This window comes from Anoplopoma fimbria, chromosome 2, assembly GCF_027596085.1.
Source record: "Anoplopoma fimbria isolate UVic2021 breed Golden Eagle Sablefish chromosome 2, Afim_UVic_2022, whole genome shotgun sequence".
Classification (NCBI taxonomy): Eukaryota; Metazoa; Chordata; class Actinopteri; order Perciformes; family Anoplopomatidae; genus Anoplopoma; species Anoplopoma fimbria.
Genome location: NC_072450.1, coordinates 12,370,573 through 12,383,787, shown reverse-complemented (window position 1 = coordinate 12,383,787; position 13,215 = coordinate 12,370,573).

Sequence of the window (13,215 nt, the reverse complement as noted above, 5' to 3'; positions counted from 1 at the left end):
ATTGGCTGATGTATGGGTGCACAGTGTGCGGGGATGGAGTTATTGATTACAAAAAATGTCTATAATCTTCAGTTAGATCATGTGATCAACTTTTCAGTTTTGTAGGCTTTTAGTTAACTCAAAACACAGTCCTTTCCTTTTGTTGTCTTTCAAGGCTAAGACATAACAGAAACATTACTGTAAATATTCAAGTGAACAATAAAAGGTTGTTGAGTCAGAAACACAAAGAAGCTTTACTCCACCTGTTTCTTGCACTGATTACATACTGATTAAAGAGGGAGGTGGATGAGGGAGGTTTTGATGTTTTGGAGCCAGACAAAATTACCTTCTCCCGTTTGTCTGCAGTATTTTCATTCCCTCTCTCGCCGTATTTACTAGAAGCCATTTCAGTAGACCCATTGTTTCACCTTTTATCTGAGGTCTAACGGGAACTAGTCAACTTGATCAAAAGTTATTTGGGGACAAAAGAAGACACGTGAGCGTCAAGGTAATTTTCTCCTGAAGTGCAGATGTTGCACTGGTTGACCCTGTGTGGTGAAAACACTAAAGCACAAGCCAGCAGGTTTTTTGAAATCAGTCTGGGTTGAATTTCACTGACAGAGCTATGGATGTAACTTGCTGAAAGCACAGAGAAAATGTCAGTCAGTTGCATGAGAACAAAGGAAATATGTGGAAAAAGGCTGGATTCTCACACACATGAATTTTACTCCTCTCTGTTTATCACAGCTGTCACAAATACAATGCCTTTGGTTGGAGCTGTGACACCGAGTGAACATTGTGAGATTAGCAGGAAAAGAGTAACAAATTCAATTTAATCTGCTCATTCACAAATCAGTTTTCCCTCATGTAAAAGATTTTACACCGCTACGTTGCAGTGTGAAGCTAAACGTGACAGCGTGTCCTTTTGATACGGCTTAATTAAATGTTCTTTCACTTGGCGCGGAACAATAGCATTCATCCAAGGGAGAAAATGATGGCTTTATTTCTCAAAATTGACACCAGACGTGCGTTCTGTCGTCTCCTGTGTGTGCCTTGTGTTTGTATCCTGTTTAAGTAACTGCAACCAAATGACGGGGAGGGCCAAATAAACTGTAAACACAACAGGCTATTGTTAACAAAGTCCTCGACATTGCTACTTTGATTCTTTGACTAAAAAGAAAAGAGAACAAAGCCTACAGACCAATCCATAATGCTGGTTTATGGATTTCCATTGCCCACGTCAAAACTGTTCTCATTACGATAATGAAATGAAATCATGACATTGTCCAGATGTTGTGTTTTCAAATGGTTGCCAAGGTAACAGCAATTTCTCTGTTTAATGCACATTGTCCAGAATATAGGGATGACTAGATAACAGTGGCTGATGTGCTGGATCATACCAAGTGCCTCTGACAAGGTTGCCTGGTCCAGCATCAAATTGAATTTGGAAATTGGATAAAGTTAGACACACACAAACATCATCAATTGTCAAAATACGACCATGTCTGCTTTTATTTATTTTTGCTTACATATTTTCTTAATTTTCTGCTTAAGAGGTCTCTGTTGTCATCTCCATCTCTACGTCCTCCTGCTGTGCATGAGCTCACCACTGTCTCCCGGGTGACTCGTCTTGGTCGGTTCCAGCAACAGGCTCCCACTCTGCATGTAAAGTACAGAGAATTATTCCATCTCTTGTAAAATCTGGAGGACGAGCAGTGACGACTCACTGAAAAAATACTCACATGAGATAGTACGCATGAGATGCCACTGATTCCACTGAGCTCATCAGTGCGTCTCTCACAACTTATTCTTATGGCTGACACAGTGTTCAGTACACACTGTGCAACACATACTGGGAGGACGTGACGTGACAGAACGTTATTTAAAATAAGACGTCACAAAATGTGTTGATCAATGCATTACATGTTGCTTCATGTGCTGCTCAAATTAAGGTAAAATAAAGTACGTAAGACAAATCGTTTTTGACTGGTGTTTTTTTTAGCGTCGCGAGCAGAGTGGCTTTTTATGAAATGAAATACTTTGGTTTAACTGAAATATCTCAACAACTATTGGATAAATTGGCATGCAATTTTGTACAGACATTCATGGTGCACAGATGATAAACCACTATGATGTTATGTTCCCCTGACTTTCCCTCTAGGGCCACTGTGAGGTTGACATTTATGGTTGAATGAAATGGCTTGAAACTATTGGATGGATTGCTGTGACATTAGGTGAATCAGGTCAAAATATTTTGGTCAGGTTTATGACCCAAAGTCTGTAAAACAAACACTATCTTCTCATCAGCCTCGGCTGTTTTCCTGTTTAGAGGATAGCAGTCGTCAAGCCGTTGCTGACCAAGGCAGCAGCAAAACGCATTTTAGCCACCTAAAGGAAAAGCCCACCTAAAAAACATCTATATCACTTGAAGTGTACGCTATCTTTAGAATATTTACACCTTTCCGGACGAACTTTAAAAAATCTGAGCTACTCCTTTAACAAGCCTTAGCATGCTAAAATGTTAAACTAAGATGGTGGACGTTGTAAACATAGCTGCTAACCATCAGCTTGTCATCATTATGAGCATGTTAACATGCTGACATTAGCATTTAGCTCACCACTGTGCTTAAGGGCCAGGTGTGTGTAACTGTTTCAATCAGCCACACCTGAAGGTGATGGGGAAAGTCTGCCGTCATGGAGAGGAACAAGATGCAATGATTGTTTAAATATGTGGAACATGCGTATTCTTCATATAATCTGCATTAGATAGGACATTCAGTGCCCTATCTAGTGCAGGGAAAAAAGAAAAGTGACAGAAGTAGTTTAGTAAAGAAAGAAAAAGAGCTGCTTACTCCTTGCCTCCACACCGGGCTAATCGCTGTGTGGAAGTGAAATTGTTGGATGCAATATGATCAGATAATGATTTTGAATATCAATCATGTCTCCAAACAAAGAGTTGCATATAAGTTCATATATGCCTTTGTCTATGCTTTTAGAAAAATGTGATTAATGTGAAGAAATAATTCAGACAAGAAAGGGAGAGTTTCTACTGTTCTTCTTTGCGCAAAATATAAATTAAAATGTTCATCATGAACTTACTAGTGTTCCCAAAAGAGCGAGACTATAAGTAGCATCCCATATGTGGGAGTCTCCTCCATGGCAACTTGCCTTCACCAGGCCTCAATTAGCTGAGTGGCAGGACACATGGGAACCCTTACCCATCCCGAGAGAGAGACCAGAGCAGAGGGAAGTGAGCACAGTAGACTGGTTCTGTACAGTAAAGCCCATTGCTGTTGGTCCAAGGAGTAACAAATATACACAGTGCCTTTTCCCTGAGAGGACACGTGGAGACAAATATTATGAAGGGTGGATAAGCTTTCTCCTTTCCTCTTGATCCTGCTCCCAGGGCTCTCCAGCTTTAAGTGTGTAATGTCGATAATGACGAATACTTAACACAGATTGTGTTGTGTGGGAGTTCATTTTTTAATGCCATTTTAACCATCGTTTGAATTCTACAAAGCAAATGTCAGACATGACATAGCTATCAGCATTTTAAGGATACCCAAAGTACATTTTGGTGTGACAGGTTAAATTATATAACACTGCACATCTGATTTAACTGGGAACTATATTCTGTGCACAAAACACTTTCTAATTATCACCTTGGAGTTGATAATGTATGGTGAGCTCAATCATTCATTTGGAGTTGTGTTTTTGTACACCTGATGAATACAAAGTTAATATTCACTCTCCTTTTTGCTCTGTTTTGGTGAGGAATATCCAACTCTTTGTTCACTAGCTAGTTGCTAACTCGGTAACACTATTGTTTGGTTCTTAACAGAAAGTGTACCGGTGGTTTTTAAAGCTTTTGAAATGGTAAACTGGAAACTAGGCTGATGAGAGTAAACCAAAACGGTAAAATTGTGAAAACAAAAACAATGTTTTGTTCTGTAGAGCTGAGGGGAACGACAGAGTCCTGTGATAATATTCTGTGGATTTGTCACTACCATGAATTATTAATATAAAAATATTGATTATTGCATCTTTATTTTGTATTCCTGACCACTTTCCAAAGCTTATATCATTTTTACTTTAGGTTTTCTAACTTTTCCAGGAATCTACAGTGTTATTTAAATGATGCATGACATATGCACATGAATCCATGTAATAATATTGTGTCAAAGCATGTCTTTTTAAACTGTTGTCCCGAGGTTACCATTCACTGTCTTCAGCTGAACTAATGCCAATATGAAATTTTGACTCAGATCCAAAACATTGACCTTCTGCTTCTGCTGATATGTGTCCCAGACTGACCCTTGGCACGAATAATGTGTGCTCCATCCAGCCTCAGAAATCCGCCAAACCCCTCTTAGCTGACAGTCACCCGCTGTCGTAATCATGTTGTGCTGCATGATGTCCTTTGTGCTTTGTGGCACAATAGCTTGTTCGTCATCAGCTGGATCTGATCTTTCACAAACATACACAGTGTGTTTCTTACATTGTTCAAGAAGCAATAATCCACAACCTAAATGACCTAAAGAAGATATATTTGCAAGATATGAGGCTGAACGTCCCCTTTGTTTCTCTGTCGTCTTCCTTTTTTTTTTGCAAATTCAATCTGTCGGTCTTCACACTCTCTCTCTCTCTCTCTATCTCTCTCTCTCTAAGTGTCATGCAGCTGTGGCAATACGAAGGCACCTGCTCTGAATAAGATGACGTCTGTGGCCCGAGTGAGTCATCGCGACCCTAAAGAGCTACGGGGAGACTAGTGGGCTGAATGAATGTAGCCTTCCACCCCCACGACCCCTCTCCCCCCATAAAGCTCAGGATGAGACAGCTCCAATCATCCAGATGAACAACATTGAAAGAGTGAGTAGGATATTAAACTCTGAGTTAAGACACTGTGCAACTCTTTTGTATGTCTCTAGTCCTTTGACTTTCAAGTGAGATTACCTGGTCACAGTACATAATACTGCTCTTGACAAGGCGAGGACTTTAATCAAGCTTCAAAGGAAAGTAGCATCATGTGGTGAATACACGCACACACACTCAAAGAACACGCTGATCTGTTTTTTTCTTGATCTTAAAAAACGCAGATGTGTGAGTCAGCCAGAAGGATTTGCTCAGTTGTTAAACTTGCTAACATACTGAACTAAGAAGGGGACATGGAATACGTTACCTACTAAACATCTGCACGTCAGCAATGTTTTTCTGAATTTCATAGCATGCTGACGTTAGCGTTTAGCTAAAGTAAAGTACTCAAAGTATCGCATAACAGAGTTGCCAGATATCTCAATCAAAAGTCAGCTGTTTCAATAAGACTAAATTGTGGCTCAAATTATGCCTGATCCAAGATTGAACCAGGTCAGACGTTTGAGTCAATAAATTCCCCAAAATGATATTGTAGATTTATAATAAAGTTACATCCTACTTGGATTTTAAAGACATTACATTGTAGTTGAGTGTAAAAGACTGGTCACTACATTATCCTGCTCCTTCAAAACCATAGACTGAGAACATAGTTGCCTTGACTTCAGCCATTGGTTTGTGAACTGGCGCTTTGAAGCCATCGAGTTCGGCATTTGACCCTCACCATCTTGGTTTTTGGTCGTCGCCATCTTGTTTTTTGTCAACCAGAAGTGACATGAGAGGGTGGAGTTAAGAATAACTGGACAACAAAAGGTTTCAATTAACTTTCATGAACTAAAAACGCACTGTGACAGGGTGAAAGTTATAAGACAAAAACTCTGTCAACACAAGTTAGCCACTCCCTAAATCATGACCCGCTTTATGCTCTGTTTTATTTCTAATGGGACCATCATTTACAAAATGGACATCATTTTGTATTGAAGAGGACTTGAAACTGGCGAATGAGTCCATAAACTCATCTTTACAATGTTTACTGAAGAAATAAATCAAGGAAGAAGTAGAGTCTTTTTCTCATAGACTTCTATACAGTCATGCAAGTTTAAGACACTTCCTCATTGGCTTTACTTTTCAGTCCCGTAGGTTGGCGTCTGGCCAAAACATGGTTTCATAGATAGCCCCTTCCTCATCCCTTGATAGAAAATGCTTCGGTAGTCTGGTGTCTGACTTTTATTGGATCGCTCTGTCACTGTGCCCCTGTGGTTATGGAAAATCAGCTCCTGCTCACAATTACCAAATCCTGCTCCAGTGGCAGGCGCCATTCATTGTTGTCTATTGTATGTGTGGTGGCAGAGGGCTGGTTAAGCCAGACCAGACTGATATTTGAATCAGAAATTGTGCAATTATGTCAATTATGCTGTAAAGACACAGACACAAACCTTCCAGTTACTTCTCAGACTTTGCTGTAAGCAAAGTGTGGTTGGTATTCACTGCTGGAGTGTTTGCACAAAACTGTTTGAAGACAGGGAAGAAAACAGAAATGGATGATATGCATGGGGAGAATCTTAATAACTGAATGATTATGTGATCATTGTTCAAACACAAACCATAAATAAAACCTTAATTCCAACAACTCTCGGAATAATTAAGTGTTGACTACATGGAGACACAAAGGCTCTGCAGATCACCAATGATGTGAGGATGTTTTCCAACACAGAGCAGTTCTTGTTTGACTGCTGTCTCTTTTCATGCGTGGAATGATCAGTCACACCTGTACAGTCACAGTAAAAGTGGTGTCTTTAAAGGTCCTGTGATCTCAATAAAAACACCAAACACCTGGGTCTGCTTATCAACGAGTGTATACATGCATGTGTGATGGCATAGTCACTACACACACACACACACACACACACACACACACACACACACACACACACACACACACACACACACACACACACACACACACACACACACACACACACACACACACACACACACACACACACACACACACACATTCAGCGGGAATGAAGTGCTGAATCCAAAGTCTGATTATTTTTCTTTGTGGGAAAGTTTGCACCCACCTTCACTTTGAAGACAGTGAAAATAAATGTGCAAATCTCAGATGTGAGCATAATCCACATACTTTGTTGAGTAAACCTGTAGCCTGTGTCCTTGGACCCAAGTTGAAGAGAACATGATTTGGATTTTGTTATGCTTAACAGAGCAAAAGATAAACTCTCATGCCGTCTCATCACATTCCTTAAAGGAGTAGTTTGACGTTTTGGGAAATTCAAGTGATCAGTTATTTAGTTATGTGTTCAAATAAGCAATCTGTTGCAAGAGCATTACAGTGAAATGCATATTGTGCCTCGGGTAAAAGCGTCTGTCACTCCTGCCTGCAGAGTTAAAAATGCCATAGACCAGTGGTTCTCAAACAAAGGTGAATTATTCATTGTCAATATAAGTCCATCCATAAGTAACACAATAACAAAATGTATGACTACTTTGGTCATTAGTTTCATACACTTTCTGTTATAAACATCTAAGATGAAAGACTTCAATCAGATGGGGAGACCTGGGACAAAACTTTTAGAATGTGGGTCTTTGTTTTGCCAGTTAAGGGGTCCTTGATATGAAAATGCCCTCTGGACAATATAACCAACATGTGCAAATAATCACAAGGGATTTTCATTTTTGTTGACGCAAAAGTAGCCTATTCTAACGAGTTTTTCTCAGTAGGAAACACTGTAACTTAACAATTTACATATTTATATATATTCTTTTATATTTACACAATTTGTGACATTTAGAGGTGCAGATTTGTGGATTTTAGAGCCATACTAGCTGTTTCCCCGATTCCAGTCTTTGTGCTAAGCTAAGCTAACTGGCTCCAGCTTCAAACCTACTGTACAGTATCAGATTTCTCATCTCTCATGTAATTTCCAGAATGTCAAACTTTTCTTTTAATCTAACAAATATTGATGAACTTTTTTCGTGTTTGTTCTGTGGAGCTTTCACAGATCTAACAGGAAAACACCCGGACTACTTAGTCAGACATAGAGAGGTCTTGTTGCCATTCTACTGCCAACATGCCTTGAAAGTAACACACTGTATTGAAATTCCTCCACCTCTGAATCACAGACGAGTGTGGCTGTATGCAACAATGTTAGGATTCCTAACTGATTTTAACCCTCAGGCTTTGCTCATATAAGTACTGCAACTTTGCATCCAACACAGTTATAAGTTACCTTCTTTCATCTGTTCAGTTAATTAAAATAAAATAAAAAGCTTTGATTTATAGATTTTTTAAATGTTCTTTTATATCTTAAACCAACATTTAACTTTGGGTTTCACCTTTGAGGGCACATTCCTGTGCGTGGGGTCATGAAGAGTCTACTAACAGTGCTCTCATGACCAGAAGCTATTGACCAATTCATGAAAACAAAAAAAAACACTTTAAGAAAATTCTGTAAAATACAACAAGACTGTTTAACCAAATACTCAGTAGTATACTTGATGAGTTGTAGTATTTACAAACTAAACTCGCCATTAAATTTCAATTATCAACCCCAGCTGATAAACTGGGTGTTAGGAAGAGAGTTTTTGTAGTTTTGCCAATATTTGAATGACATCAGCTTCACATCTTAGAATTAAAGCTCACCTTTAAGCATTGGATAACACCCTTGCTGTAATGTTTTCCTCTATAAGATGAACATTTATTTTTGTTAATCTTAAGTTTGGTGCACATAGATTTAAAAATAAGAAGCTAACTTAAATTATTTAACTGGTTTTAAATACAGTGGAGGCATTAGCTTAATACCGTATCTTGTCTTTCATAAAATGTGGTGTAAGATACACCGTACACAAATGGGTTTGTAGTTGTCTTGAAAGATTTAATAACGCGTACACATTTCTTTTGAAGTATCAGAGTAGACAATTTGATATATAGATCTCTCACGCGTCCTTTTGAACTTTTTGCTTCCTCTATAGGTAAAAGGAGGTCATTAAAATAAAGGAATACTTTATAGGACTTTATTTTCTCTTAACGCTGAGGTCTGTATGATTAAACTTAAATATTCTGATTAAGCAACTGCAAAAACAAGGAAATCCAAATTTTTGGCCGGGCGAAGTTTGACAACCATCAAAGTGTTAGTGTCTCACACAAAAGGCGTTAGCGTGTCTAACCCGATACCTTTCCCAGATTCGTAAGCACTTTCTCACTCTGCCAGATACACCATCTCTGCCAGCTGAAATAACAATGTGTGTATGTGCGTGTGTATGTGTGTGTGTGTGTGTGTGTGTGTGTGTGTGTGTGTGTGTGTGTGTGTGTGTGTGTGTGTGTGTGTGTGTGTGTGTGTGTGTGTGTGTGTGTGTATGCTTCAGCCTTTGAGTCATTTGTACCGTCTTTGTGGAAATCTTCACAGTAAAATGTGCAGTGATGAGTACTGCCTTCATCCTGTGTGTGCATGCTTTTTGTGTGTATCATTGAATGAAGAAAAACATATGTCATATGTGTTACAAATGCATGTCTGTTTGTGATGAAAACATATTCTATAGATGAACACTTCAAGTAGAAAAAGGTGACTTTCTCTCACTGACACAGAAACAGATGTAGATACAGAAGACCTTAAAGTTGGAATCTGTGATGTCTTTAATTAGAACACTATTCTTATGCATTTAGTGGAAAGTGACGGGAGCCACACATTTACTGTGCGCTCTCCGCAGTCTACTAACTAGAAACACTGATTAGTTTGTCAAGTCTCACCCGTCTGGTTGCGAATGCTAATGCCTTAAAACTTTATCATTTAAATTCTGAATTTGGTTGCACATAACATATTTTTTACTGTGTGCTTAACAACTTCAAATACTTAACCTTACTTTGTGTCATTTTTGCTACAGTTTTTGCATGTTTGAAAGTAACTCTATACAAGTCATAATGGAGAGGACGTACTGTAGATTAAGAGATGCAGATGCGTTAAAGTAGTCAGTTATACTTTGGGCAACCAACATGTAAATTCTGCAAAATATGATGATGTCCAATATCTTGAAGTCTGTTTACAGGTCGTGAGTATAACTTCTAGATGTGAGAAAAAAACTTGTATGAAGCCTTATGTGGCTCAAAGAATGATAAATTGCCCCAAGTGATGTCACCTGAGTCAGTGTCGGTTGATTGTGAAGACTACAAGCTTTACTAGCAAAACACACCCAACTACAGTGACCGAGCTGTTGGCGGCCACATTGCATTGTGGGTAATATAGGCATCAGGTTGTGATTAGGATAAATGCATGGAAATAAAAAGACAATATCTCTGGTCTGTTTTGATCCTTTTTTTTTTTTTTTTTACTGTCCATTGTGAGTCCAACAGTGTAAGAGGAGTGCTCTCACAGAATTTGACGGGTGCTGTAATCACATCCTACATGTAATGGCTTTACAGTTGCTACAAACTGCAGCTTTTTTTTTTTATCCCATTTTGTTCATTAAGTACACTGAAGTAGCTTAAACTCACGTTTGGAATAAACTCTTGAAGCTATACTCCATTCTTCTCTTTTGGATGCTGAGTAATAAATAGGTGGATCTATATTTACACTTATTGCCTGATGTTATCAGCAGCTTACTGTTATTAAGCTCACACCTCTCTGCACCAAAGAAGAGGAAACATGAGCGACAATAATACGATGTGAACAAGCTGCCTCTTACCAGTTGCAGGTGTCCTGGGAGTCACCGACCTCAGGTGTGAAGCGTCACTCCCAGGGGATCGGTGTGCATTAGCGGTTTCCCATGCAGCAGATGGCAAGCCACAGAGACAATGAGTGGATGAGGCAGACGAGCCAGGTAAAGAAGAGGGATGGGCTGACACGGGTTAATCTTGCACTGGCTTGGCTGTTGGAGGAGAGACTTCAAACCTTCATGCATTAGTGGGGGGAAGGACTGCTGTGTTAAGTACTACTACACAGTATGCAGTCACTTCTGGAGCTGAATTTTCATATATTTATTATAACAAAAGGTTTATTGGATGTTAGAGAATTACATGGTGGTCAGAAAATACAGATTCTCAGATTCATAGACATGAATGATGTAAAGATTCAGCACCACCTGTTCTCTGTTGACCTCCAGTCACCCCTCCCCCTCCTGTTATGTACTTTCATTCAGGGAGTAGCTTAGCAATTTAACTAAATAGGCTTACATGTCAGACTCATCTGCTTCGCCAACCTCCACCGTCACTTGTGCGCTTTCTCTCAGTTATGCAAACACTTAAGTTGCTCGGGTATGCCGTCATTCAGCTTGGTCATCGTTTGCTGGGCTGTGTGAGACACGTTAATTCAACAAGAGGATTTTTGTTAATGGATAACAGATCAACCCAGCAGTGGATTCAGTAGCAGTTTCAGGTGCTCCTGTTGATGTTGGTTCCAACAACCAACAAGGGAAATAATAGTTGGACAGACTGTCAAAAATTACGATAACTAAGCCCATTAACCCCTGAGGATAAGCATCTTTGGTGTCAAGGATTATTAGCAAACTGACCCACATTGTGTTTCCCTTTTTTTCTTTATTTTTTAGCTCCTCACATGGTTCACCACACACTTTAGAATTTGATTCAAACACTAAAAACGATAGATATTTGCAGTAATTATATGTCTATGTAAATATTGACATTGTTATTTACTATTGAACATGGCTGCTCCTGTCGGCCGTCAATAAATCACTGCATATAAATAAATACATTTTATTTATTGCTTTTCTGTCTATGAGTGTCTTATGACAACGATGCTTGGACATTTATCATCATCAGTTTGTACAACACTCTACATTCAGAATGTAAAATGAACTTTGACCTTTTACATTTGGTTATCACTATTATAGATCACTGAATGAGACTTCTAACACTGTTAATACTGGGTTTTAAACGAGTCTGTCTTTTCCCTGGAAGACAGCATTTTATAAGGTTTACAGGCAGAGGGGCCTTTGGCAGTAAATGTCCTCTACAGAGCAACTGACACACAATGTTAATACATGAAAGATCAACTGATGAGCTGAACACCATTAAAGCTCCCAGAAAACTCCTCCAACACACTCTTTTCATTTTCGTTAATGTGAAAAATGATATACAATCATAGTAACTTTTTTATTTTTGATGACGTAGATTGGTTGATAAATATTCCGTCATACCTAGAGAGGGTAACTTTAATACACACATAGTGTTACTATTGTGCTATGACTTGGATAAGATAGAAACAATCTCACTAACAGGCCACATTTGTAGGCTGGCAAGCTAGCCAAGCCTTGTCATTCTTTCATTAATAAATAATTATCCACTTAAATGTTGGCCTATCATTAAACACACAATCTGTCCCATTTTGATGGTTGGCACATTTACCATACACTGCTTGAGATGTTGATCAGCATGTTTGGTCGTTCCTAACCTAGTTAACTAGTCATTACATAACAGAGCCTGCACAATGTGGTGACACAGTTCTCACCATGTTTTACAAGCATCATATTGCATTTCCCAGGTTTTGCACAAGGAGATTCAAATCAATGGCAGGCCTCTGTCTACCTTACGAATCTAAATATCTCAATATTTACTCTCCCCTTAGCTTTGTTTTGGTCTCCGCTAAGAAAACGGCCAGGCTTTTTCTATGTTCACCATCTAGCTATTAACTTTATCTGCCTGCCGTTGGGCCCTGGGCAGGTATTGTAAAGTGGGCTTTTAGCACTTTTTCATTGAAAACAGCTGCCTGCTGCTGCTGGTAATGAGGTTAATGAGATTGGGGAGAACAAACCAAAACAGTTAAAAAACCAAAACAATGAGCTGAAAGAAGCTAAAATGCTCCGTAGAGCTCAGAAGAATAAGATAAGATAAGATAATCCTTTATTAGTCCCGCAGCGGGGAAATTTACAGGATTACAGCAGCATAGGGTATAGTGCAAAACAAGAGACATAGTAAAAGAAAAACAAGATAAAATAAGATGAAATAAAAAGTATTATAAATAAGCAATAAAAAACAGTAAAAAAATCCACAATAACTGAAATATTATGTTTGTCATCAGCCCTTTCACATAATATATTGTGATTTGACACATTGTTTGCAAGATTAAATCCTATAAAATAATCCTACAAATGATTTATCAAGGGACAAAACAAGAAACAAATACGGAGATCGCCTGAATAAATAATAAATGTATTTTTTCAGATTTTTCTAATGAAATAAATTATTCTTAAAATTATACATTGCCAGTAAATGTCATGTATAAATGCACTGTCCAGTCTGCTGTGCTGTGCTGTGCTGTTTCTGTGCCGTCGTGGCTCCGCCCACCCCGTGACGTATCAGGGAGAGTGTTGAGCCGAGAGAGGAAAGCAGCTTTA